The following is a 26129-nucleotide window of genomic DNA, read 5'->3' on the forward strand; positions in this document are numbered from 1 at the left end:
TATATACATACATATTTTTATATAGAAGCGTCTGCATCAGCAGAGATCAAATTACCTTTAATTACAGGGAATTCTACTTCACTGTAATCATATCAAAAAGTATGGAGAGGAAGTACAGCCCAAGCATCTTCAGAGTAACTTAAAACATGTAACTAAATAGCTCTGTCTTTAGAAAGTGACAAAAATACAATTTTCTCATAGGAATTATAAAACTTCTGTTTTCATACTTGCCAGGTTGTTTTATGAAGTCTTTACAGTTACAGTCCTCCAATGAGCTCCATGCAAGTAAAGATCTGCCTTTTTACAAAGTACTAAAGACGTCACAGTACAGGCAAAATCATGCACCCATACAAATTTCCTCATAGAACCAGTGCTTAACACTGATCAAAATTGTAGGCAATGGGAGATGATAAATACAAATTACCTAACTAACCTAAAGGAAAAATAAGTGGCATTTACTAGAAATTGTCTCTATCATTTTGTAACAATCCAGAGATTGTCTCATGCATAGAAACAGATCTGTTTTAAGCCTCATACAAGACTCATATTCTATTTATTTAAGCTACTAGCAGGTTATATATGATTCAGGAAATAATGACTTGCATTTTGCAACAGCCATGCATGAAACACCCCAAGTGCCAACCAGCAGGGTCTTTAGAAGTATCCTCTGACTATGCAGAAAATAGAAGCCTGATGCCCTGTTCTGACCCCAGTTCACGAGAAACAAGTAACTCCAGTCGCTACCATGTGGAATTTAACTGATTTTTATTTATCTTTATGAGAGAATGTTTTACATTATGGACAAAATGCAATGGAAGTCTCAATGTTTGCCACTGATTCTATAAAAACATTGTCTTTATTGCTTTCTAAGGGAAAATTTATATCCCTATGAGCAACTAAATTAGTAACAGAGGGTCAACACAAGCATCTATTGTCATTGCAACATTTATAAGCACAATAAGCATCTCAGCAGACTCAGAAACCACTTCCTCTCTCTTCTTGGAGCACATTTTAATTGCACAAATTCAATACTTATGCATCAATTTATTTTGAATGCTAATCTTTTGAAAATCAGAGCTAGTACTACAAAAACTACATTTGATGAAAAAGTAATTTGCATGAAAAATGCCAAAAGGCATATATGACATGGTATTTCATATACCAAAACAAAATTACGAAGCCCCGTCAAAATTAATTTCACCCATTACCTATATAAAACTAGACTATAATAGGACAATTTTTCTCTGTAGCAAAAGGCACTGAAATTGCAGGATAACTTCCATTTAAGAAGCTCAATACAGTTTCAGTATTATCTCATATGTTGGCTTTGAACTGACCAATTAAACACTAAAGCTCCTCTTATTTTTATTTTTTATTATAACTGGCACCAAAACCAAGTGCAAGGGACTGTGTAAACACAGTCTTTGGCAATTTCTTTTTACATTTTAATTTTTACCACTTAAAGATATGGAAAAACATCTGGCGTCTGTTTCTGTTGTCTTTTATCGCCCTTATTTTCACCATTCACGATAAAGAGAAAAAAAGAGGGACACTTCTGACTAAATTTTACCTTTTTTTTTATAACTGCAGTTTTAAAAACTGAGGTAGAAAAATGGAAGTGCTTTCTGAAAACAGAATGGAACAATCCATGTCCATTCCAATAAAAGAGAATAAAGATATGTGACAGATGTGACACAAAGTAACATTTTAACATCCATCTTAACTTTTCTAATAACTTTGCCATTGACCAATCTGCAAATATTTGCCATTTTTTTCTGAACATAACAAACTAGGAATTGTTTTGAAAACATACTTGTATCTTTAAAGCCCTTTGAAATCTTTAATGACTTTGCTACAGAGGACAATTTTCTCCTGTGTGGCCTACCTCTGCTCTCCCATATCCCAGTCTCCATTGCCCAAAGATTTCCATCCTCAGACGCCTGTAGCCACAGGAAGTGGTTTCACTGATGTGCTGATCATCTCTCCTACAAAGCAGGTTCTCAGAAGCCATAAAGCCCTTTGATGTTGCAGAAATGTGCAAAAATGAAATTTTCCTGTTACTTCAAAGTGTTCTCAGTGAGTACATTGGAACGCTCCAGCTGCGGTAGAATTTTGCCGAACTGAGAAGGGACAGAGGAAAGGCCACCAGAAAACTCTTACGGGTTCACAGCCCTTACAAGCAGGATCCACTTTTAGCCTATGTATAGGTCAATGAAAAAAGGACCAAACCATATTCCAAGCAAGTTTTTCACTTCTATAAACTTTGCTCTTTGTCACCCCCAACTCCTGGGAAATGTAGGCAAGCCCTTCATGAATCTACCTGCTCTGTAACATGTTGACCAGTTGTCTTGCCAAGAATCCCCAAACTGCCACAAAAGATGAGCTTTTGTCAGAGAAATATAACCATTACCTAGCTTTATTAAAAACAAGTATGATTTTTTGTCTGACAACCCTCATGGGTAATTAATCTTGAAAACATTCACTTTAATTTCTAACTTAAATTCATCTTTCAGACAGTACATCTTAGTTTTGCTTTCTTTAACACACACAATTTCTTTCTCCAAAAACATATTCTCTTTCTTCACAAGATTCTTCAAAATTATTGAATGACTTTGACATCTTATTCAACAACAAAAAAAGGGTTAGCCTTTCTAAGGACTAAAATCTTGCCTTAGATCAATTCTTCAGAATTTCTTCAAATCTTCTCTAGATTGTTAAGCTTTTCAAATGTATCCATTAGAACTGAAACTGCTGCTTCTACAGAGGAATATTAATCCTAATAGAGAAAGAGGCAATGACATCTATAGGTTCATACCTGTAAGGACCGTGTAACTCTTCTGGTCCCCGTGTAAGCAGCTGACACCCACCCTGCATATCATTTTACTATTTTCTCTACTAAAGTAGGTACAGTCCAACTCACATTCAAGCATCATATTGTTACATTTTCTATTTCTTTGTTTGTTGAGGGAAATTGATAGCTCTACAAACTTAAATGTTAAAATACTAAAAAGTATATTAAAAAGTAGAGGTAACGGTGAATGAGAAAAGTCTTATTTCACAGTAAACTGCCTGCTTTGCTTATGTAAGAAAGTTAAAATAATAACACAACTACATAAGAATACATTACAGAGATATCAAGCTGATTTGAATCTGTTTATTTACAGTTTCTTTGCTTTGTTGATTAATTTATCATAGACAAGCTGAGAAGGAAGGCAATATTCCCTGATCTAAGGAATCATACATAGCAAGTACACAGTAAGGGAATGATCTTAGGACAAAAGCAGATTACCCAGGATCTAAAGAAACAATAATGAACTTCAGGTATTTATATATTCTGAAAGTAGATCTGCAATGTTTACTATGAGAAATAAATAACCTGGTTTTATTATAAGTAAATGAATTCAGTAGGAGGATAGAAGGGGGTGGGAGTTTTCTTTTTTAATTAGTTCCAAGAGCCTTTTTAGGCGTACTGTGAAAGGTGTAAGGTGGATGGTCCTGTCTGGACCTGACGCCAGGGAACCTTTCGCAGCCGGGGATAGGGAAAAATACAAAAATAAAGACGTATTCTCTCTGCCACGCGACAGCCTATTGAGTACAGGGGGGTACATCACAAATCAATCAAGAGAAAAGGTAACACTGCTACCCGGGTCAGAGAAATTACCTTTTTTAAGGTAAAAAATGGCAGGCACTGAATATGTAACAGCTTATGCAGCCTAAAGGATACAAAAGGCACGATTTTCAAATGGTTGGTGTGCTTTCAGACCCATGTGGGTTTGGAACACCCAGCGTGCTGAAATAAAGACTTCTCGCTACCCTTTCCTTATCCTGCAGGTATTTTTCTGCCGTTTTTAAATTTAAAGGAAGGATTTTTCCAACATTTACCACTCCTTACAACAGAATATAAATGATAAGCAACACATTATAATCAATTTGCATCCATTGGAATTGCATGAGTACTATTTAATAAATATAATAATTTCTTCATTTGCGACACAAAACATAATCAAATTCCAACTCAGCTGCTGTTACTCTGGTCAGAACACTTACAATGTCTGTGAATATGTTACAAGTCAATCACAAGTCAAAAGATGAAGTGATCTAAGGGTAAAAATATAGATTTATCAATGACAATAAGGCTGGACACAGCAATTACTCTGAGCAGCAGTTGCTTAATTTTCTTTCTTTATCAGATTCTACAGTTGCACCATTTTTACTGGGTTCTTTGAAAATGCCCAAAGACAATGCACTTCGTGGATGTCACAGACACTGTTCAACCCTGTTCAAGCCCTTCATACGTCGTTTAACTTCTACACTCTCATCAGAATTTCAAAAGAGAAAGTCAATTCTTTATGTGCTGAAAGACCCAATAATAGTGGATGCAGAAAGACCTTATAAATAGTTTATATTTCTCTAGTCCTCTCTGGCCTTGCAGTCAGTAGAGATTACGAAACAATGAAGCAAAGCAAAAGCAATGGCAAGAGCAAGTTGGACAGTTTAAAGATGAGATGCTCTAGGGATACTGGGGATGCTCTGTGAAAACAATTACACATTGAAGTGTACTTGTTGAAAAATCACCAAGTTTCCTTTTACTTCTGGGATTATTTAACTTTGTATCCGTACAATTTACCAGCAAACATCTGTCTCACTGGAGTACCAATAAAAATAGTTCAAGTTTTTAACCAAGGAATAGCTGCTGGAGAAACTACTAAAAGCATCCCTATTTGAGATACTCCTTTGATAAAAACTACATCTTGATATCTGCCAGTCAGCCATCTGACATGTGCCTCACTGATCACAGACAATAAACCCTCTTTAAACAGTATGGTGGTCCAGATTCAGATATCTTGAAGAATTGGGATGAACACATCTTTCTGCTCCATTCCAATGTTTATATGTCCTAGTTGTAAATTTTAAAAGCCTAAATCCCAAATGGGAAATAAGGGCTTACTTATTTCAAAATTCAACATGCAAAACAGTGAGAAAAATTGGAAAGGATTGGATTAGGAACTGCATTCCATTGACTTGAAATAAGATTACATTGGCAGAAGTTACTTGGATTACAGCTAAAAAACTACATTTTTAATGATCATTTATTTTAAAAGCTTTATTATTTTTAACTCTGTTAGCCATTTACAATGGCCTCTTTCACCTTTCTGTGTCCATTGTATTTAGATAGTAACTTACATTCAGAATCAATTTCATTCTATCTATCAAATAAATGTTTTAAATTTTAGATTTTTATAAAAATATTTTATATCAATGTTTTATCTCTGCTTCTATATCAGAAAGAATTTAAGAGTCTCTAGTACTGGCTTAGACCAAAGGTCCATCTGGGCTAGTGTTCTTTATCCAAGAATGGCCACAAGCATTAGTAGGAAGCAGTATGGACAGGGTAGATATATATGATACTTCCCCCATATATACATTCCTTGACTCCATACACCTGCAGGCTGGTGTATTTCCTGAGCCTGGTCTGGTTTTTCTCATTCTGCAGTAGATTTTTCTTCTCAATGCTTGCCTTGTCCTTGAACTAATCTAAACTTTTTTTGTACTCACATAGTCTTCCAGTACAAAAATACATCATTTAATACTTTCCACAGCAATGGAAAGAAACACTTCTTTCTGCTTGGTTTGATTGCACTTCTGATGAGCTTCATTTGTTACTTCCTAGTTCTTGCATGAAAAGACAGACAGCAGTCATTCCCTGACTACACTCTCTGTGATGACTGTGCAGAACCTTCTAAACACCTTTGTGAATTCTTAAACATCTTTTGTCTATGCTGAAGATTCCTAAGCCTGAACTCATTCATTCCTCCAATTCAATTTAATCATTTTCTTGATTATTTTCCAGAACTTTTTCTTTTTTTTTTTTTTTTTGAAGGTACCAGAACCAGAAACATTATTCAAAGTATGGGTGAAAAAGGGACTTCCACATATGTATAACCAAGGTTGTTTCTTTTGTTTCCCATTGTCTGTCTATTTATTTCTAATGTATTAATTGCTCTTTCCACTATTATTAAGCACAGAGATTGTGTCTTCAGAGAAGTAGCTCATGAGAGGTAACAGTCAGTCCAGATGCCATTATTTTATAAATAAAAGCTATACATATGCATTTATCTGAACTTTCGATCATATTTTCCATTTCATTGCTCAGTTACTCTTGTAAAATCTTTCTGTATTCCATTCTACTCTTACCCTACCTTGAGCAACTTAGAATTATCACAAATTTGTGTCATTCTTTGCCTATCCCCTTAACCAGGGCATATGACCATCACTTCTTAACAAAGACTGATTCTGTGCAGTGTAATTTTGCATTTCATTACAATTTGGTTACAGTTATACTATGTTTAAGTTAATTGCTTTAAGTTTTGCAAGTAAGGCCTTTTAAAGGTCAAAATAAACACAGTACTGCCTAGAGTCATAATCTGCTCACATATAAGTACTTTAATCAGACCATAGCCATAATAACTGCTAATTTTTAAATTGCCAGTTAATTCTTCTCCTCTATCAGAATAAAAATTGACATCTAGTTTCCCATATTGACTAAGGGACTGGTTTAAGAAGCTGTCATCTGTTAAATTTATGAATTGTCCTCAGAGAGATTAAAGCTGGCAACTAAAATCTGCATTCAGTTATATAGTTTTCAATTATCCAAGTAGTTTCTTAATGAACATTTTAAGACTAATTTTTAAGACTATTTCTTAGTATTCAAATTCTGCTATGAAATTATTTTCTTAATATTGGCCATAAAAAATTTAGAAGCAAAAATCTATTCTAGCAAGCTTTTGAACAATAACACTTTTGAAAAATGTAAGATACTTTACACCTCTTTCACCAAGGACAAGCCTACTTTGAATGATCTCATTTCCTTTAAGAAGGAAACAGAGTAAAAGTGACAGAGAGAAGCTGGCAGATAGTTGCTGTAGAATACTGATGAATGATACTTTGTTCATGCACTCTTTCTGCACAACCTTACATACATTCAGTTCAATGACTTACACAATGGTCATTTCTGTGTGCAAATGTTGATGTGAGGGTCTATAATAGACAAAAACTAACAACAACATTGCTTTGAAAAACATACCACAGATTTTTTTTTTCACTATTCAGAGAGATCTTGCAGTATCAACATTTCTATTCTTAAAGTACATTTTCAAAGTAAAGTTTACATGCAGAAATGTCCTCTGAGTTCTACAAAGGGAAATCCATCCATGCTCTTGTGCTCTTCATATACATAAAACCTGCTTATAGATTTCATTATTCTGTCAAGCATATTCTCTCCACAAAGAAGTGGAGTAGGGAATTCTCCTTATCACTATTATCATTATTTCCATAATAGAATTCCAGTAAAATATACTGAATTAAGACTGAATCAGGAAGTACAGGAAAGAAAAAAAAAAAAAATCATTTAAAATGCTTTGATTTCCTTTGTGCTGACTTAAGAGTATTTCTAGTCAACCTGCCAAAACTACAGATGTATGAGTGGGAAGTGTGGAAAGCATCTGTGTAGGAAAGTACAGACAAAGCAGAGATGTTGGCAAAACTCTGTATGAGACCAAGACTTTCAGGATACCGAAAAGAAATTTAGTTTAAAAGACTAAGGAGTCTTTATAGACCATTACTTCAAATTTAATCAAGGAAATACACAACAAAGAAAGGAAAAGGAAATAAGGCAAAAAGATTGATTATTCCTAGCCTTGGGGTAGCAGAATTCTTTTAAAATAACTACCATTAAAGAAAAGGGAACAATTTTTTAAAACTAGCAACTAATTTAAGAAGGGAGCACACTACCCAAATTAGAACAAAAAAAAAATGCTGAGTGTCTACGGGGACATCAAGGTTAACTGTTGATAAGAAAGATTAAATAGCTTTTAGTATAGTGCTGTTATCAAACCATACAAAAAGCATCTTAACACATAGCAAAGCATTACTTTATTCACCTACAGAGTTCAGGCTTCACTGTTTGCATTCAGAAAGCTATTAGCTGCAGAGGACTGCAAATTGCCAAGGTCATTTGGAGCAATGACTCTAACATAAATAAACTTTGCTTAGCAATTAAAAATATGTCTTGTAGACAAGTGAGGGTTGCATGACTGCATATGAGCCATGCTTTCTATCATTAGGTTTGATACTGCTTTAATATCATATGAATGCAACAGTCCTTATGTATCAGTGCAAAAAAAAATCTAAAAACATTAATAATATTCTATAGTTTTCTAGGAAAATTGTTCTAGGTCATACCTAAAGCACTAAGCACATGCATCCAGGCTTAAACTACTACTGGTTTGTTGAAGTAGAATCCTAACATGGCCCTAAAAAATGGTTTGTAAAATGAACACAGAAGAGGAAACAATGTGGATCCAGTGTAGCAGTGAAGCACCTGTGATAAAATGAAACCAAAAAGAGCAGCAGAACGCCCCTCACTTTCAGGCTTGCACACAAGCTAAGGGATTTCCCTTGATGTAACAACCCAATGGCAAGACATTTGGAGCAGGCCACACAGGTCTTCCAAAAGGTTTGGCCTCCTTTACCTTGACAACTAAAAGTCTTTGGAACAAGTATTCAAATCTATTGTTTCAGTAAACCAATATGAGAATACACTTGTGCCTCTACATTTCCCAGCATTTTTGTATGAAGCTAAGATGAAATGAGTCCCATCCTGAGAAGCACATTCCAGAGTCTCAGGAGAATGCCACTCTGTTACCAGAGTCTCAGGAGAATGCCACCAAGCACTGAGATGGCAGAAGACGGTCCCAGGTGAAAAAGAAAGGCAGGACAGTAAGAGGCACATCAGAACATCTCACTGGCAAAACTGGCCAAAGATGACTAACTCAGAGTTCACCTGGAAATTACACGACTTGGTTCCAGAGAAGAAATCATTCTACAACCCATTCGTGGTTTGGATAGAGTTGAGAGGACAAAAAGGACCCTTGCTGCGAGGGCAAACTGGTTGTGACTATCTAGATTTCTTTTTTTATGCTGGACATCAGCAGAACAAGAGACAGAGAGAAGCTCAGCTTCAGTTTTCTTGGTGGAGTTGGCAATGGACAAAGGGAAGGACAGGGAAGACTCTGGTCTGTAGAATAGCCAAATACTAGCTCTTGGCAGTAAAAATACACAAGACAAGATACATGAGGAGATCTTGAGATATGTTCCTTCACACATTAAACCAGGAGCCTCTTTGGTTTTCATGTGCAATGTGTAACTGTAAACTTACAGCCAATATTTCAAATCCAAGTGTCTGCCACCTATTCATTCTCTTTATTAATCCACATCAATTTAGCTGTGTGTCCAGTAGGACTGAAGGTGATCAGCACATTACTTTCCTCTAAAATTGAAAAGTTTCATGCCATTTCCAAAAAATTATGTATAAAATTGATTTAACATGACACATATGCAGGTGCATGACCCATATTCAAATTTTTCAAATAGGGACTCGGATCTGAATTCTGCTTTGGCTCTATGAAACTGTGTACTGACTATTCTGATTTCTCTCTCTTTTCTCTCTCCTCTCACCTAACTCCTCCAACTTTTTTATGAAAAATTGGTCTGCAAAGTGAGACTTTTCCAATGGCAGAGATACATAGGCAGAACAGATAATAGCATACATCTGCAACAAGTGCCTGCCCCACGTAATAGACTGTCATGCACTCTGAGCGCAGTAGAAGGGTTGTCCTTGTTCTGTCATGAATAACTTTCAGAGTTGGAAGAGACCAAAAGGTCAAAACCAAGATCTATGTCCTCATGGCTAGGCTTTGCAAATGAAGATTTGAGAAGGATTCTATCCACGCTTGCTACAAGCACACTGATGACTAAAAAGGCCAATGCAGGATAGACAAGTCTGGTTGCAAAAGGCACAGTGGAAAGTTTCCTTAGGTGGTATTGGCAAGACATGGTTCTTTCTGCATTGTCTTTTCTCCTCAAGAATGATTCTGCATGTGTTCTCAAAAGAAGCAGCACGGTTGTGTATAGTGCATCTCCATGTCTCCCGATTGGAGGCCAGAGTAGACCAATGATGATGATCAATATGGCCAAGGCTGAGATGTTGTTTCAGGGAGTCCTTGTATCTTCTCTTCGGGGCTCCTCTCTTGAGGCAGCCAGTGGCAAGTTCACCATAGAGCACAATCTTAGGGAGGTGGTGGTCCTCCATCCTGGAGACATGCCCTGCCCAGTGCAGCTGTGTTCTCAGCAACATGGTCTCGATACTCAAGAACAGACACATTAGTCACATAATCAGTCCAGTGGATGTTGAGGATTGTATGGAGGCAGCGCTGATGGAAGCATTCTGAGAGTCACAAGTGGTGGTGGTAAATGACCCATGATTCAGACCCATATAAAAGATTAGATAGTACAATGGCTCTGTAAACACTGATCTTTGTACTTTTCTTCAGGTGTTTATTACACTAAACTCTTTCATGGAGTTTTCAGAAAGCTCTATATGCCTTTGCTAACCTGTTGTCTATCTCTCCGTCAGTCTTACCATCCGAGGAGATGATGTACCTAGGTAATTAAACTGCTGGACTGATTTGAGCTCTGATTCCCCAGTGATGATGTGGGGATGATGGAAGACTTCCTGAGGTGCAGGTTGGTAGAAAACTGTCTTCTTCAAACTGACTTCCAGCCCAAAAAGCTCAGTAGCCTCTGCAAAGCAAGATGTTAAACGCTGCAGAGCTGCTTCTGTGTGGGTGACGAGGGCGGCGGCATCAGCATAAAGCAGCTCCTGGACAAGATGGTTTAAGGTCTTAGTGTGGGCCTTCATTCCCCTTAGGTTGAATAGGTTTCCATTGGTACAATATCGGATGTAGATACCATTTTCTTCATCAAGGTCTGCTGTGGCCCTTTGGAGCATTAAGCTGAAGAAGACTGTGAATAGGGTTGGTGCAAGAACGCAGCCTTGTTTCACACCATTGGTTATTAGAAAGGGCTCAGAAAGTGCATTGCCATATCTGACTTGGCTGCGCTGATCCTCATGAAGTAAAATTATCATTTTGAGGAACTTGGGAGGACATCCTAATCGTTCCAAAATCTGCCACAGACCTTTTCTGCTCACAGTATCAAAAGCCTTGGCAAAATCAACAGTTATCAATAATAAGACTTTTAACAAGATCTTTAATTTTTATACTCTTTCACATATTCCCATCAAGAAAGGAAATACCTGAACTTTACAAAAAGCTGTATGACAGGCAAGGAATTTCTCAAAGCCTGCATTCACCAAACGATCCTTTTTCTCAATCTTTTATTATAATCTTTTATCATGCAAAGGACTGTAAATCCTTGTGACAAAAGTTGTCCATTGGTATTTTCTATATTCTCCAAAATTTCCAACACGTCTACCATTATGCAGATTTTTATGTGCCCAGATTGAAAGAACTGAAAATAACTAACCAAGAGCAGTGAATAAATCCTTGGCACTCTGAAATCATAAATCTCATAATAAGGCCTATTAATGATCTATCAAATCAGGTATGGCAACCACAGAGAAGTAGTACAAAAGAATAAAGTCTATGTACTAAGTTACAAAATATGCCCATTGATCCAAGAATTGCAAATTCAGAGACAGGTTGAAGATCAGTTCATTGCACAAATGATTCAGTGAGTTGTGCTACCAGCAGAATGATGCTGAAAGGCTGAAAAATACCTGGAGGAAATACCTTAAGGGTCTGATGAAGATTAATTTAATTAAGTAATTTCATTAATGATGTAGGGCTGTAAATAAGATTCTCTATGCCAAAATTATCAGGTTTGAGGTCTTCAGCAATAAGATAGAATTTAGCATTACTTAATGCAAAAATACGCTCTTCAGAGAATTTCTGCTGCAAATTATAGATTTGATAGTTGGAAAAGGATGTAATTGCACATCCAAATCAATCACACAGTGGCTGCAGGCCAACAAAATAGCCCTGAAGAAAAGTAAATATAACCTTGAAATTAATTAAGAAAGGTATTTTTAAAATCTCACTTACAATAGCATGAAAAACACTGTCATCCTCTGTATTAGAAAAAAAAGTGAGGTCCCATCAGAACAGGCAAAGGCAGGACTTTGTGGAATAGTGGGACTTTTGCATAGACACATAAAAACTACTTACTTTTTCAGCATCATATAACAAAAGTCTGATAATGACACCTCTCTCTAAACTTTTAACAGAGGCAGAAGTGCCATGCAAACAAAATAACAGTGCTCGCACACAGACATAGCCCTGCCATAAAGAATTTTTTTTTGCAAATTGGATGAGGCTTTTAATCTGCAGGCAGTGAAGTTACAAAACTGTCTTCACAAAGAACAAATGAAAGCTATGATTAGATTAATATGGAGTTTGACATGGGTTTTGAGAATTTTGTATGATATACTTGTCCACAAAAGAGAAGACTAGAACTGATGACTCACGACACTCCTTCTTGTACTTTTTCCAGTGTTTCCAAGTTACCACTTACAAAATTTACACACACAAGTAGCAACACCAGCAGCCATAATATTCAGTTGTTCTATCATTTTCATTATATCTTTAAAGAGTTTTCCAAAGGTCCTCAGCAGCACTATCCCCATTTTGTGGAAGAGGAAACAGAAGTGAAGTAGCTTGCCACAGGCAACAAAGAATGCTATCAGCAAGGTCAGGAATAAAGAGCAGACCTCCCAAATTCAGGTGTAGTACAAACCAGTGATGGTTGATCCATGCATTCAATCGTGTCTAAGAGGAATTGTCTGACAAATAGGAAACACCTCAAGTAACACCTGGACAGACACGTAGGGTCAAAAATCTCAAAGCTTTCAAGATCAGGCTCAAAACATGCATGACAAGATTTTTGTGAGCAAATACTGATGACAGCTGAGGACCTGACTCAGTGGCCCTTACAGTGCAATGTTCATAACTAGAGCAGGTCAAAGTGTTCATTCAGTAGGAGATACTTCCTAAATTCTTTTTCTTCTGTCCAGCCAGCCCTTGAAAACCAGTGAGAAGTGGGACTGAGCAAATGGCCCTGTTTCTGCACAGTATACATCTGAGACCAGAAACCAAACACAGAGCAGAATACACACGTGAATGAATGCCAGATCCACGGGATACATTTTAACAGTCAGTTTTATTAGTTTAACAGAGAAGGACTCTGTGCCTCAGTTCTCGACCCTCTCATTTTATTTGGAGTTCGTGTCAGAAAAGGTCGTGTTGCAAAATATAAACAAATTGCTCACATGGAGCAGATTTCCTTGGATTGTCAAAGTTCCTCATGCTGTTCTGAGCCATAGGAATATCTTTTCCTACAGACACGAGCCTTCCAGATAACTCCTAAGTCTCATTTGTACCTGTGGAGTATACTCAATTCCCAAGTCTCATTTATACATATGGCATATATTTATATGCTGCTCCCAAAGAACAGCTAAATTTCTGGCTACCTGCCTTCCCTTCTGTATCTTATACACACACAGAGGATTGTGTGCATGTTCTGCTGATCCAGACACAAAAAAATCATGGCAAAATTCAAGTCTGCCATCTGACAGATGCAGTATGTCATCCCCAAAAGTTCAGAGCCAGTATATCAGATGCGATAGCTCTCACAGATATCTTAGTTATCTACTGTTAACATTTTGCAGCCTGGCTCACTGGTTATGCACCAAGCTTCCCTGTCAGGGGTCTCTGACCAGGCTAATTTTGCAGATGGCAATAACCACCTAATCAATCCATGTCTCTAAGTCCTAATGGAGCACCTGCACATCCAGACATGAATCTTCCTCCTGACATCCTCCACAAACATAAATTACAAGTTTAGTGCACACACCAGACAAGTCTCAGTGACCCCTTGACAGGGCATACAGAGGTCATGCAACAATCTGATTTTCAGCACCCACTATTTCCAGCGTTCCTCTTTCTGAATTTTAAAGCCTGGAGTTGCAGTTAGTATCACTCTCAGGTCTCGCAGGAACACAACTTCAAAGCGATCACTCATTCCTAAGCCTAAGCAATGTTTCCATTAGGAAGTACTGCAGCGTAACAGGAGCACTTCTCTAGAATGAAACAGTTCTGAGGACATAAATTCCATATTTTACAGCAAGGGGGAGTAGATATGGTTTAGCTCTACTCTGGTCCAATTGGCTGGATACACTTTAGTGGTTGGAGTGCATCATTCACTTTAGTTTCATCTGTAATGGATCTACTTTGTATGCTCCAAGAGAGTCTTGCAACACCAAGGAAGTTGTGGTCAGATGATTAACTTGAAAACCAGTAAAATGCTAGTGGGGTCAAAGCCATCTTACTCTTGACTAATACCTTGTCTGTCAATTGCCATGGTCATGCAAGAACCCTTGCATGTACGTAAGGAATATCTGTGATATCTCAATTACCTTTGCACCACAGCCATCTCTTCAAAAATCTGCCATTCGAGACTCAGACAGGTTTTCTGGTTTGTAACAGAAAGGTTGGGAAGACAATGAGATGTCATGAATGAAGCCTGTTGATATCACAGGGGTAGACGGTCAGGTGCATAATTAATAATCCTTTTTAACTCTAACTCTGTACATTCAAGCCAGCTATGTATAACCAAGGATGCAATGGGTTGGTCACTGCTTGGTAGGGCTGAGACACAGCTGTGACTAGAAATAGCACAAGGTTCTAAGCTCATTGATGGACTCTGGTCTCACTGATGACACCGCCATGGTTCATCACTGCTCAGTAATGCATGCCAAGGCAAGGCACCTGTGAAACATAGTCTTGCCTGTGTTTAGATCCTTTCACTTTCCTGCTGTCAGCATCCCAGAGCCTTCCCAATTCTGTCACTGGATTTAGGTAACGACAGTTAATACTTCCCGATAAATTTAACTTTCACAAGCTTGTCTCGTCTTTCTTTTAATGTATTTTATACTTCTAGACTTCTCTGGCTCCGATCTTAATGAATTTCACATTTTTGTTATAGGCCACATATTTGTTTTTCTTTTAAGTATGATGCCTGACAGCTACATTTCCTGCTCCTAATTCTTGCCTTATAAGAAACTGTACATAATCACATTCACTTCTGCAGCTGTATTGCTACCTGTGACTTTATAGGCTTATTCTACTTAATTTTTTTTCCCAGTGACAACTCGATCCCTGTTTGTGTCTTCTCAGTATATTTTATATAAATTTTCAATATAGGCTGATCATTTAATCTCCAATCCCTCAATATTGTCAGAGTTTTCCATAACTTTCTGCCATCACCTTCATTGATAATTCTGCTTAATTTTCTATCACCACCAAGCTTTTTTAAGCCTTTCATCCAGTCCATTTCTGTTGAAAAGGAACCTGACTGCTGACTCAATTCAAGAGAGTAAGCCAGCTATTATCTGAGCCAGAAACACACAATGTACAGAAAGGAATGCTAAACAAAAGGCGATGCCAAACAAGTGACCTCATTCCATGCCTGCTTCCCTTGCCCTGGTCAAGTCTACAGCTTGCTGGCAGAGGCAAACAAAACCTTTGGCCCTTCCCCTTGTGCTCACAGCATTGCAGCCAAGGGCAGCCCAGCCCACACCAGAGTGGGTCTCCCTGTTGAGCAGGCAAGAAAACATGAGAGATGAGACTGAGTCACCCTTCCAGATCCTCTGAATCCTTCATTTTCCATCAGTGGTGCCCAAGGGAACAGCACAACTGAGTGGTTCCAGATCTGCAACAAAATGGTAGCCAATCTCATTCAAGATAAAAGGTGACAAAGGGCCTTTGTCCCACTAAATGACAAGAGGAGGGAGCAGGATCTCTGCTCAGTATTGGCACACTAAGGCACAGCCTGGAGACACCCAGACCTTGCTCTAATGAAGACTCTGGGTCTGGCCACAGTTTCCCTGTAAGAATATCCTCTCCTTTTCCCTCAAAGACCAGCTCTGCTGTGCCAAAACCCACAGCAGCCACACTATCCTCCTCAGCTACTTACCCACTCGCTGTTCTGGAAACTGGGAACAGCTATCCCATGATGCCAAACCTTACAAAAATCAGTTAACCCTGGCAACATAAGTCACACAGTTTGGAGCATATTTCTCCTCAGGTGAGAAAAGGGTTAGACGGGCCAAACTGGGTATGAGTTCACTTTACACCATCGTTCTGTAGTGAAGAAAGGAGGAAGGAGATATAAAGCAGGGGCACAGCAGGACTGAAACTCAGAAAGGCTGAAAAAAGCCAGCCTTGAAGTTAAAAAAACCCACTTCTCAAATGATATTTTCTTCAGACCAGACTTTGAGAAAGTCCAGTGGAGACTGACATTCAAACTCTGCCTGTAGCTTGCTTAGTGAAATATTCAATATCTGCCCCATTATATTTCTGAGGGACTGAACAGGGTCACTAATTACAAATTGAGAAAGGACAGGAAAGAAAGAAACTCAAGGCAGATCTTAAAAAAGAAAAAAAAAAAAAAGAAAAAAACCCATCACCCTTCAATTATCCATTAAAATATTGTGTTTGTTAACAGCAAGACTATGTTGCTGTGAGCCAGACAAAGAATCAGTGAAAGAAGCCTTGAAAAAAAACACAAAAATACTTCTGTAGCTAAGTCATTATAGAGCAGAAAGGGTTAGCAAGCAATACTAAAGTCACTCTAATCTGCTTTTTGGAGGAGTAAGCACCTTATACTCTCAGATCTTTGTAGACACAAGCAGAAATGGCACATATAAACTTTTGCTACTTTCCTTCTTGTCTTAGGATGGTTAAAAATTTTAGTCATTAATTATACTTACTACAGTGCTGGTTTTGTCACAACTGATGTATCTACTGACAGCCTAAGGAAATCACAGACACATGTGCTAACATGCAAAAAAAAAAAAATAACTGAGTGCCACAGAGGACCAGATATCCCTGTTGTCAAGGTCAGTGAAGCCTGTGAGCATCATAGGGGTGAGACATTCAAAACTCCAGGGATCAAGATTAAAGATGATATTAGCAGAAGCAGCAGAGCATCTTGTTCTTCAGCAAGAGGTTTAATGCTTAAAATGCTGCCCTAGCAACTGATGCACAGCCCAAAAGCATCAGGTAAGACAGAACTAAAAGGTAAAGTGATAGGCAGGTAATGGACAGTATAGTAAACCAAGGAAATTAGAAATTATATTTCCCTTGCAATCATTTAACTACTCAAAGATATCTAGGGGTGCTAATTCCTAGTTCTCAACTTCTTGGCTAATTAATTTTTTCCCATTCTAAAAGCTTCATTTTAATTAGCTCCCAAGTTGAGCTGCTATGAAGAGGTTTTATTTTCATTGTCTTTTTTCTATATGTAAAAAACAATGACTTCAAAACTATGCACTCATTAAAAATAATTAGTGATTTTTGATACTGCTAAAATAGGCAAGTGACACAGGAAAAATAAGTTGTTGGGGTTTTGTCATAATTTAGTTGCTTAGTATCACAACAGAAAAAAAAAAGAGACATATATATTGAAATATCAGAAACCATCCAAGTAGATTAAGTCTTGAAGTCACGAGTGCTTAAAGAGAAACTCAAATTCTTTAGTCAGACAATGGATAGGTGCTTACAACGGCTGCCACAAAACACTTTTCATAGTTGCCTTCATTACAGCTTTGAATTTTTCATTCCATAAACTACAGCACAAAGAGCCATGCGTAACACAGTTGATACCATAGCAAAATGTGAAAATAGCATAACTGTCAATTCATTCCTCATATTTACATAGCTGGTTTAGCCTCCAATTAGGATGTTCAGAGTTATAAGTATGTACAGAAGTAAGCTTTTATATCAATTTGTGTCTGTAACAAATGCATCTGTTGACAAGATAGCAATTACCATGGATTAAAAATGAAGTCCATGAAATGTTATGTTACATATTTGAAGATTATGTAGCAGTTTTTTAAATTACTGATGCCTTTGATATAAGCCTTGCCTTGAAATATGAATGTTGTTACCAAAAATAGAAAATGAAACCAGGGAGACAGAAATTTCCATCTTTTTCTTTTATATCTCCTAACTAGAAAATTCTATTTTATTATTATTTTAACCAGGTGAAACACAAGAAGTATTTTTCTAAACTGGATCAAACCTTTTGCTCATTAAGAAATACCACAGTCTTTATTGAATTGAAGTGTATCTCACGTAAGGCAATTCATCAACCCAAATATAGGTTTAATCAAATACAGGTTCAACTTAAAATTTACCAATGCCAGAGACATCAACGAATACAATGCCTTTGATTCTGGAGTTCAGTGACACTGTTCTAATTAACACAAATACATGCTTTAGTTATTTCTCTGTAATTCTCAGCTTTGTTGCTGTTTTCTAAAGAGAAGTATGATAGAACGTCCCTATCAAAATATTCAGGTTATCACTTGATTCAATTCTACTTAAAGTCTACAGTTTTGCAACCAATTTACATTTAGCATTCATTTCACATGCATGAGTTGACCCACTTACACATGCAGTAAATCCATGCCTTTGGGGATTTTTCTGGATGGTTTGCTTTATTTCCACCACACAACTCATTTTATTTTGTCAATACAGTGAGCAAGGTTACAGTCATCCTATCAAATTTATTTATTTAAATTAGAATCAGAAAGACTATATTACCCCCTGTGGAACTTCACTGAAAATTTTTTGAAACTTTGAGGCTACATAACTTTTGTAATCAACTAATTTCAGATGAAAACAGGGATACAGAAAAAATAGGTCACAGTTACAGCAACTTCTTCTGTAAACTTATAAAAGACTTCAGAAATCCTAAAAACATATAATCAACCACATTAATATATATCATATTTTACATGCTTAAAAAAACTAGACAAAAGAGATCTTTCTAAGTAAGCCTATAGAATAAAGTCAGATGGAATAAGATCATTTAAGAAGCAGCTATACAGGCATCACAGCAGCTTGCTTTGACTACCAGAGATACACTTTACCTAAAATATTTCCCCTTGCATCTCTTGAGGACAGTTTCAGCTTCACATTTGAGAGGCTTCTTTGAGGTTACTTACCATCCTCACAGTGGGGCTGCTAAAAGGGAGCCTTCCCCACACAGAAATTGTCCCAAAGTCACATGGTATTCAAGTCCAAATAGACTTGTGTCTGACAGACAAGCACTTCCATTTTATACAATTTGCTAATGTGGAGTTTCTCTCTCACGTTAGTAGCTCACCTGAATTTCAGTATACATTTGGGGTTAGTGTTTCAACGGACTTACCCCAGAGGTCTATCTGAATTCACACATCTCATGTTATTCTGGGCAGTATGGGATATAATAGCCATTATAAATCCTTATTTTTAATGCTAGCAGTTTTTCCAAATGCAGTTGCCTCTCTCGGGCAGCAGTTTGTTTTCCAGCTTCTCAATGACAAAATGCTTCTGTGAAGAGTTATGCACCTTTCCACCTGTCTTACAAAGGAAGCAGCCTCATAACAACATCACTCTTTCTCCCACTCTGGACCAGGTAGTTGACCTTCAGCAGGTGAAGAATGTCACCTTTTTAGGGATATCTGTTTTACTACCCCCATGGAATATGGCCTAATACGACAGTTACATACTGATGCAAACTGAACATCCACATGCTCAGCAGACCTTTTACCATAGTCAAAGTTACCTAAATTATTCAATTCCACCTGTACTGACAGATTCACACATAATGATTGTAATGACTAAGTAAGATTCCAAAAAGTACCCTTCAACTTGGCATTTCGGGGTCTAAAAATAATGTTTCTTCCCTCATGTTGGGAGTTATTGTCATGTGTACCACGAAGGATTTAGAAAGAGAGACCAAGAAAGAGAATCTGAAAAACTTATGGGGACAGAAAAAGAAGTCAGTGCCACCCCTGATGAATCATGAACACATTGTCCTGGATTCCCAGCAATCTTTTCCAGCTTCTCAACAAACAGCTGTAAAATTCCCTAGCAAAGGCTCTGCATCCCTCTACCTCTAATGAAAGGCTCACACAGAAGATAATGGTTTACTCTAGGTGCTACTTACTGCATTAGCATAAGCACTTTAATCTCTGTGTTTTAGTTCTTCATCTAAATAAGGTCTGCATAAAAGGGGTTTCCAATACCTCCTCATTTCTTAGGCAACTCTGACAACAATGTAAATGAAAACCACTAAAGAAGTGAGAAAGAAGCTTTAGAAAAACTCCATGAAGAAGTTACAAGTTCCTTTTACAACATTTTATAGTGTGTGGAATATCATACAATGCAGTAAATAAACAATAAATGAAAGAAAATATTAGAAAGCTGAACATTTGGGACTATTGTTCTACAGAGGGATCACAGCAGGAAGAAGTAACAAAGCACCATGCCATTAAATAACTTCAGACTTTTTATTGAAAGCGTAGGTGAAGAATTCATATACATAGGGATTAATTTAACACCGTCTTTTTCTAACTTTGCATAATGCTTTGATAATGATCAGTAAAGAAAGATCTTTTTCTTTTTTTAATTAGAATACACACTGAGGTTTCAAACGCATTCTCAAAGGTTTCAATTTTTAGCACAAGTTCTATCTAAAATATTACTTACATTTCCACAGATTCATCATTTCTTAAGCATGAGTTCAGTCATTTTCACAAAATCACAGAATATGCCGAGTTGCAAGGGACCCACAAGGATCATTGAGTCCAACCCTTAGCGCTGCACAGGACCACTCCCAAGAGTCACACTGCATGAGAGTATCGTCCAAATGCTTCTTGAACTCTGTCAGGATTGGTGCTGTGACCATTTCCCTGGGGAGCCTGTTCCAGTGCTCAACCACCCTCTGAGGGAAGAACATTTTTCTAATACCCAACCTAAACCTCCCCTAATGCAACTTCAGGCCATTCCCTCAGGTTCTGTCCCTGGTCACCAAAGTGATCAGTGCCTGCCCCTCCTCCTCCTCTCACAAGGAAGTGGTACAATGCAATGAGATCTCTCCTCAGTCTCCTCCAGGCTGAACAGATGAAGTGACCTCAGATGCTCCTCATATGGCTTCCCTTTAATTTCTGAAAGCTTACAAAATATGAAAGCTATATAAAAATCTGCAAATACTACTCATGGTCATTGAAAAATAATGTGATTCTTTTGCCAAGTTATTTCTAAAGCATTTATTAGGACTCTACCTTTAAAGGTAGAATGATTTCTGCTTACTGAAAATGGGAAGTCAAAAAAACTTCAATACAGAAATATTAGAAAGTCAAAGGACCTGGGGCTTCTCAGAATTTCCATTTCTAGGTATCCGTACAAAGCAAGCTTGGAAGATCAATCCACAAAAGGAACAAGGTTGGATGTGAATCTATGGATGTGTGTTCACTGCAAAGGAGAGCAGTAGGAGCTCCACCTTCTTGCACAGATGCCCTCATATTAACAATAGGAATTACATATTCAACCTCCTTGTTTCCAGCCAGAAAAAAATGCTGTTGAAGGCAACTGATAGATGCTTAATCACATGAGTTATATGCAGCATATTTGCAGTGCAGCTGTGTGGAATTAAGCCTACAGCATATCAAATAATGAATAGCTCTCAGAGTTGTAGTTCATGTTAAACTGTCAGAGGAATCAAGGGGAGCAGAAGGCAATCGGTACCATGGTGCATCCAGCCTAACCCATATGCCACGGACATGAAGCAATTCAGGCACTGGTCAGCAAGTGCTTTTCATCTATGTTAGTAGACACAATTGTCATACATGACTAAATGCTTATTTTTCAAGTGAAAAAACAACACCATAAAAGTCATGCTTAGGAATACAAGGACAGTCAAATAAAGAACGAATCACTTCAGAAGCAGTTAAAATCCCAGCGTTGCCCAGAACAGCATAAGCTCTTTTTGTATGCAATTTAACATGCTTACCCAGTCTCTTTGTTGATGGTTGGTTTGATGGGTGGTTGAAATGTAGACATTGATGTTTCTGTTATTTTTTCCTGTTCCCTATTCTTCTCCTTCTCTTCAATTCAATGGAGGAAAAAAAGCCATTGGAGACAAGTATCTGCAGGCTTTGCACTGTGAATCCTACAAATGAAGCCCTGGGCCATGTTAACATCTTCTCTTGCCAATTTTCTCTACAATCTGTTTTAGCAATTTAAGAGATCATTTTGTGTTTGAGCAAGTAAACAGGTTAAACAGCTCTGCCAATAGCTTCCAAATAGGGAGCCATGGCTCATTGTCTGTTAGGGACAGTTTCTAATTTCAGATGTGCAGATGTGCACAACTGCAGTAGCAATATGCTTTGTGTTCTGTTTTAGTTGCTACTGAAGACATATTTTTATTACATTTGAGGTAGTATCCAATTCCTCATCATTTGTGCCTTTATCCAGATAACAGGTGTTTAGTTGATTCAAATTATGAGGGAAATCCTGCCCTCTGCTGCATCCCTGAAGCTGTATAATTTTAACTGGAGGTAGAATGTGACCCTTGATACTGAAAAGAAAAAAAAAAAAACACCATGCACCATATTTCATTAAAGACATTGAAAGACAATTAATAAACAGCTTTTCTCACTAAAATCCACATTAAACACTTTCAAAAATGCTTCAAGATTTTCATGCTCTCTCTCTGCAGCCAGTATAGGCTTCACTAATTTCAGCGAGGAGTTTAAGTCCCGATACAAGGGGGAGACACTCTCTTACCCCACAGGGGGGTGATTCAGTGACTTTCCCTTCACTAAACTCTACTGTCCTTCCAAACTTCTTCACCAAAGTAGGGTATCTTGGAAACGTGCTTTTTAAAGCAGATTTAATCTGTTTTCTTATTTTCCTTCTTTGCATTATCATACATTTCATTTCATATACAATCCAAACTTACTGGAAAAATGAGTCACATATAAATAAATGAATTGTATTACTTCATTTTGCTAGTTCTCAAAGGCAAGAAGGGCACAGATGTGCCGTGCTTCTTGCTCCTACATGGCTTAATTTCATAGCAGCATTAATATGGAAGTGAGAAATGCCTTTACATGGGCTCTCAAAGCAACCAGGGCAACCACTGTGAAAGCTTCCATGCATCCTTCGAGCCATACAACCAAGGCAGTAACCTCTACTATCCAAGCACTGGCCTTATCTTAATGAAAGCTTCTCACTCCAATTTGTACGGACACCTGTTTTCTTTTATACTTTGTAGACATTTACCAGGAACAGATTTAAGAAAGAGTAGCTTATTTCACATAGGATAAAACATGCTTCAACTCATATAGCTAGACATAAAAGTGCAGTGGCAGTAAGCTGCAGTTCATTGCTGCAAACCACTGAAAGTGTTCCATTTCCCTAAAGAAAATATTATTACATTGAGTTCCTACTTCCTCATTTAGCCAGTGTCATGACAAATCAATAATCTTTTGCCATCATCTTTAATTATTCTGTTCTTTTTGCCACCTTAATTTTTTCCTTGCAAAACCAGAGTGCAGTTAGCTTATTTGCAAAATCACCTATAAAAATACACGGTATGTTTTTCATTTTGAGAATATTCACATTCATATTGAAAATCCTCTCAAAGTTCAAGACAAACAAAAACCACTGCAAGGTCCTTTAACAAAATTTACACATTTCTCTATGTGAACAGTATATGTTTTTTGTAGTGACTACATATTCAATGATAAAAGTATGTTGTACATCAGCAGAACTGGGCTTTTAATGACAAAAAAACCCATGAGATACTGGCGTACATTTTATTCTTTTCTACGAAACTGCATTCTGGTCCTAATACTTCCATTGTGACATAAAATTAATTCCATAACTTCGGTCTAAGTCTTCAGAAGCAGGGTTGCCGGTGGCAAAATAGCAACCAAAATCCAACACCCTCTGCCAACCCACTCTCCTTCCACTCCTCCTATGATTTTTTTTCCTCACAAGGTTTATATTCATAGCATAAGAAATTCTTTAAAAAGTCAGAGAGCACTGTGCTAATATTAATGTATGATGTCAAACTTAATATCAGGACAAAAAAGACAATATTTTAAAAGTATTTATGCTAATTAACATCTATTACCATTAGTTTTATTTTTTTATTTATCTTTATCAAGAATATCTACACATTTAACTGTGTTCACTTACCCCTTCAATGAAGTTGTTACAAATTTGGTTCAAATAGGCTCTTTGAGAAGTATCTAATACTTCAAGGTGAAATCAAAACAAAACTGAAAATTGAATAGATATGTTAGTATTCTTCCATTTTTCTATATATGAAAAGTAAAATTAATCTAAAATTATTAAAGTGCTTACCTTTCAGCGTCTTGAAACCTTAATTAGATCCTTAGTCGATGGCATATACTGCTTATCTGATAAATACAGAAACTACTCTGTGTGGAATGCATTTCCATAATACAGCGGTTTTCTAATTAGATTCAAGTTGTGGCCTATGCAGAATTATTTTTCTAGGATATAATGCTATAAATGAATTCATTATTTAAGCATAAGCAGAAATGAAATGCAACTTCTTTTATCATGCACATTTTAAAATTCCATTTTACACATCAAGATTAATTCTTTATAATAGACTTCCTTACTTGGAATCTGTCAGCTGCATACATAGAGAAGAGAAAACAACTGTATTGTTAAGATTGGATAGAACAAATCTAGATTGTTAAGACTGGGTGGTTAAAAATGAAGAGACAGGAGTGGTACATGCAATCACCAAGGAAAAAAACTGAAATAAAACCATTTTTCACATTTAAAAAAGCTATTTCTGAGACTGAAAAGTCAGATAGGTATCTTTGGTTCAGGAACCAGACAGTATCCTAAGTTGTGCTAGAAGAGAAACCCCCTTGATCCATTGAAACATAGAGATAAGAAGAAAGCTCTTTCCCATGTCACAAAAACCAAAACTTGTTTGTTTTATCATCTCCGTTTCCCACAACAGAAAACCCAATACTCTTTGAACAAGAGAGAGATAAAGAGCATGCAAGTGAGCTGTGTCATACTGTTCTGTAGTCTGATGTTGAGGGTACTGGGCTTGGGATATCTAATTAAATTTCTTGGCATGCCAGTATCCAAAACTGAGCACCACAGGTCTGCTGCAGGGTACTCGTCTCAACCTCTCCTAACAGAGCAGACCCGTGTGAGGGATTAAGTATTCATCAGAGCATTGCTCGTTTCATCTCCTTGATGCATTCCAGAGCCACCCCATGCAAAAGAATCATTCTTGCTTTAGAAAGCTATATAGGTCACGAGAGGACCTCATTTAAGTTCCTAGTCTGAATAAAAAATACAGCTGATTAAAACCAGGGACTTGCTGAAGTTTCCCAGATCCCAAACGGAAGTATTAATGGTCATGCTTTTTGCCACTCTGAAGAATACATCTTCTTCCCCTCTTACAAACCAGTAATTTCAGTTAACTCAGCGTGAACATAAGAGATGAGCTTTTGTTCTCATCTTATCTATGCACAGGAGCATTTGCTCACCTCTTAAACTAACTGTCCTCCCCGTTGACCAAGGCTCCAGGAAATAAGCCCAAACTTTTCACCTCTAAGAGCAGCTGTGGACATCAAAATCTTAACTAGTCAATGCTTTGGCAAGAATGGTACATCTCCATTGCTGTGAAAAACTAGTATATTTCATTGATTTTTTTTTTCCAATAATATATCAACCTGAACAAAGTTTTTTCTTTCAAGTACATAAATCCCATCATTTTCTTCTGATTATACTTACATTTGGTGTTTCTGATGCCATGCTGTTATTTTATTACCACAGAGAATGATTCAAAAACATTTTCCCAAAATAATCCATGGGGACAAGTTCTTGTAGCAGAAGAATGATCAGGAGGAAAGCCAAGACAAGCCAATAGTATTGATTCTGTATCATTTCTAGCTCACACTAGTTCTTACCTATTTTATATATATCATAATGTGCACTACATATCACCCAATATTCCTTCATGCAGTGAGTTAAACATGTTATGAAGGAATACAATGCCAACAAATAACTTTCCTAGTGAAAGTTATTCAATAAGTCAGTAAAAAAATAATTAAAAAAGAAAATAGTAAGTCAGAAAAGGTCCCATTTTTTAAAATCTGATTCCTGTAAGCTAATGAAACACATTAAGTTTTGCTATTTGCCATTTCTTTCTCATCTTGCAGAACATTGTCTTGCATGTATTTTCTTTTAAAACTCAGCATCAAAATTTTATCTGCTTTTAGAAAACTCCATCTTGCCAGTTATGTTATTTTTTTCAGTTTTACAGCCTCTGCTAAAAAAGAGACAGAACTGTATAACTTACATAATTTATATAGT

At 37.1% G+C, this 26129-nt stretch overlaps 1 protein-coding gene across 4 annotated transcripts in view; it reads right to left on the reverse strand.

Moving 5' to 3' along the window:
- The window catches only part of NEBL (nebulette), a 253449-nt gene that overhangs the window by 113047 nt on the left and 114273 nt on the right, over positions 1-26129 (reverse strand). The window contains exons 2-3 of one of the 4 annotated variants that reach the window (XM_051802509.1): positions 23955-24178; positions 21760-22326 (exon numbers count right to left, since the gene is read on the reverse strand). The exons of the other annotated variants lie outside the window; for them this stretch is intronic. The gene's annotated coding sequence lies outside the window, so the exon portion shown is untranslated. The remainder of the gene's footprint in view (positions 1-21759; positions 22327-23954; positions 24179-26129) is intronic. 4 annotated transcript variants of the gene reach the window in all.

This window comes from Manacus candei, unplaced genomic scaffold (genome assembly GCF_025592945.1).
Source record: "Manacus candei isolate 608988 ecotype Guabito, Panama unplaced genomic scaffold, ASM2559294v1 h1tg000056l, whole genome shotgun sequence".
NCBI classification, from domain to species: Eukaryota; Metazoa; Chordata; class Aves; order Passeriformes; family Pipridae; genus Manacus; species Manacus candei.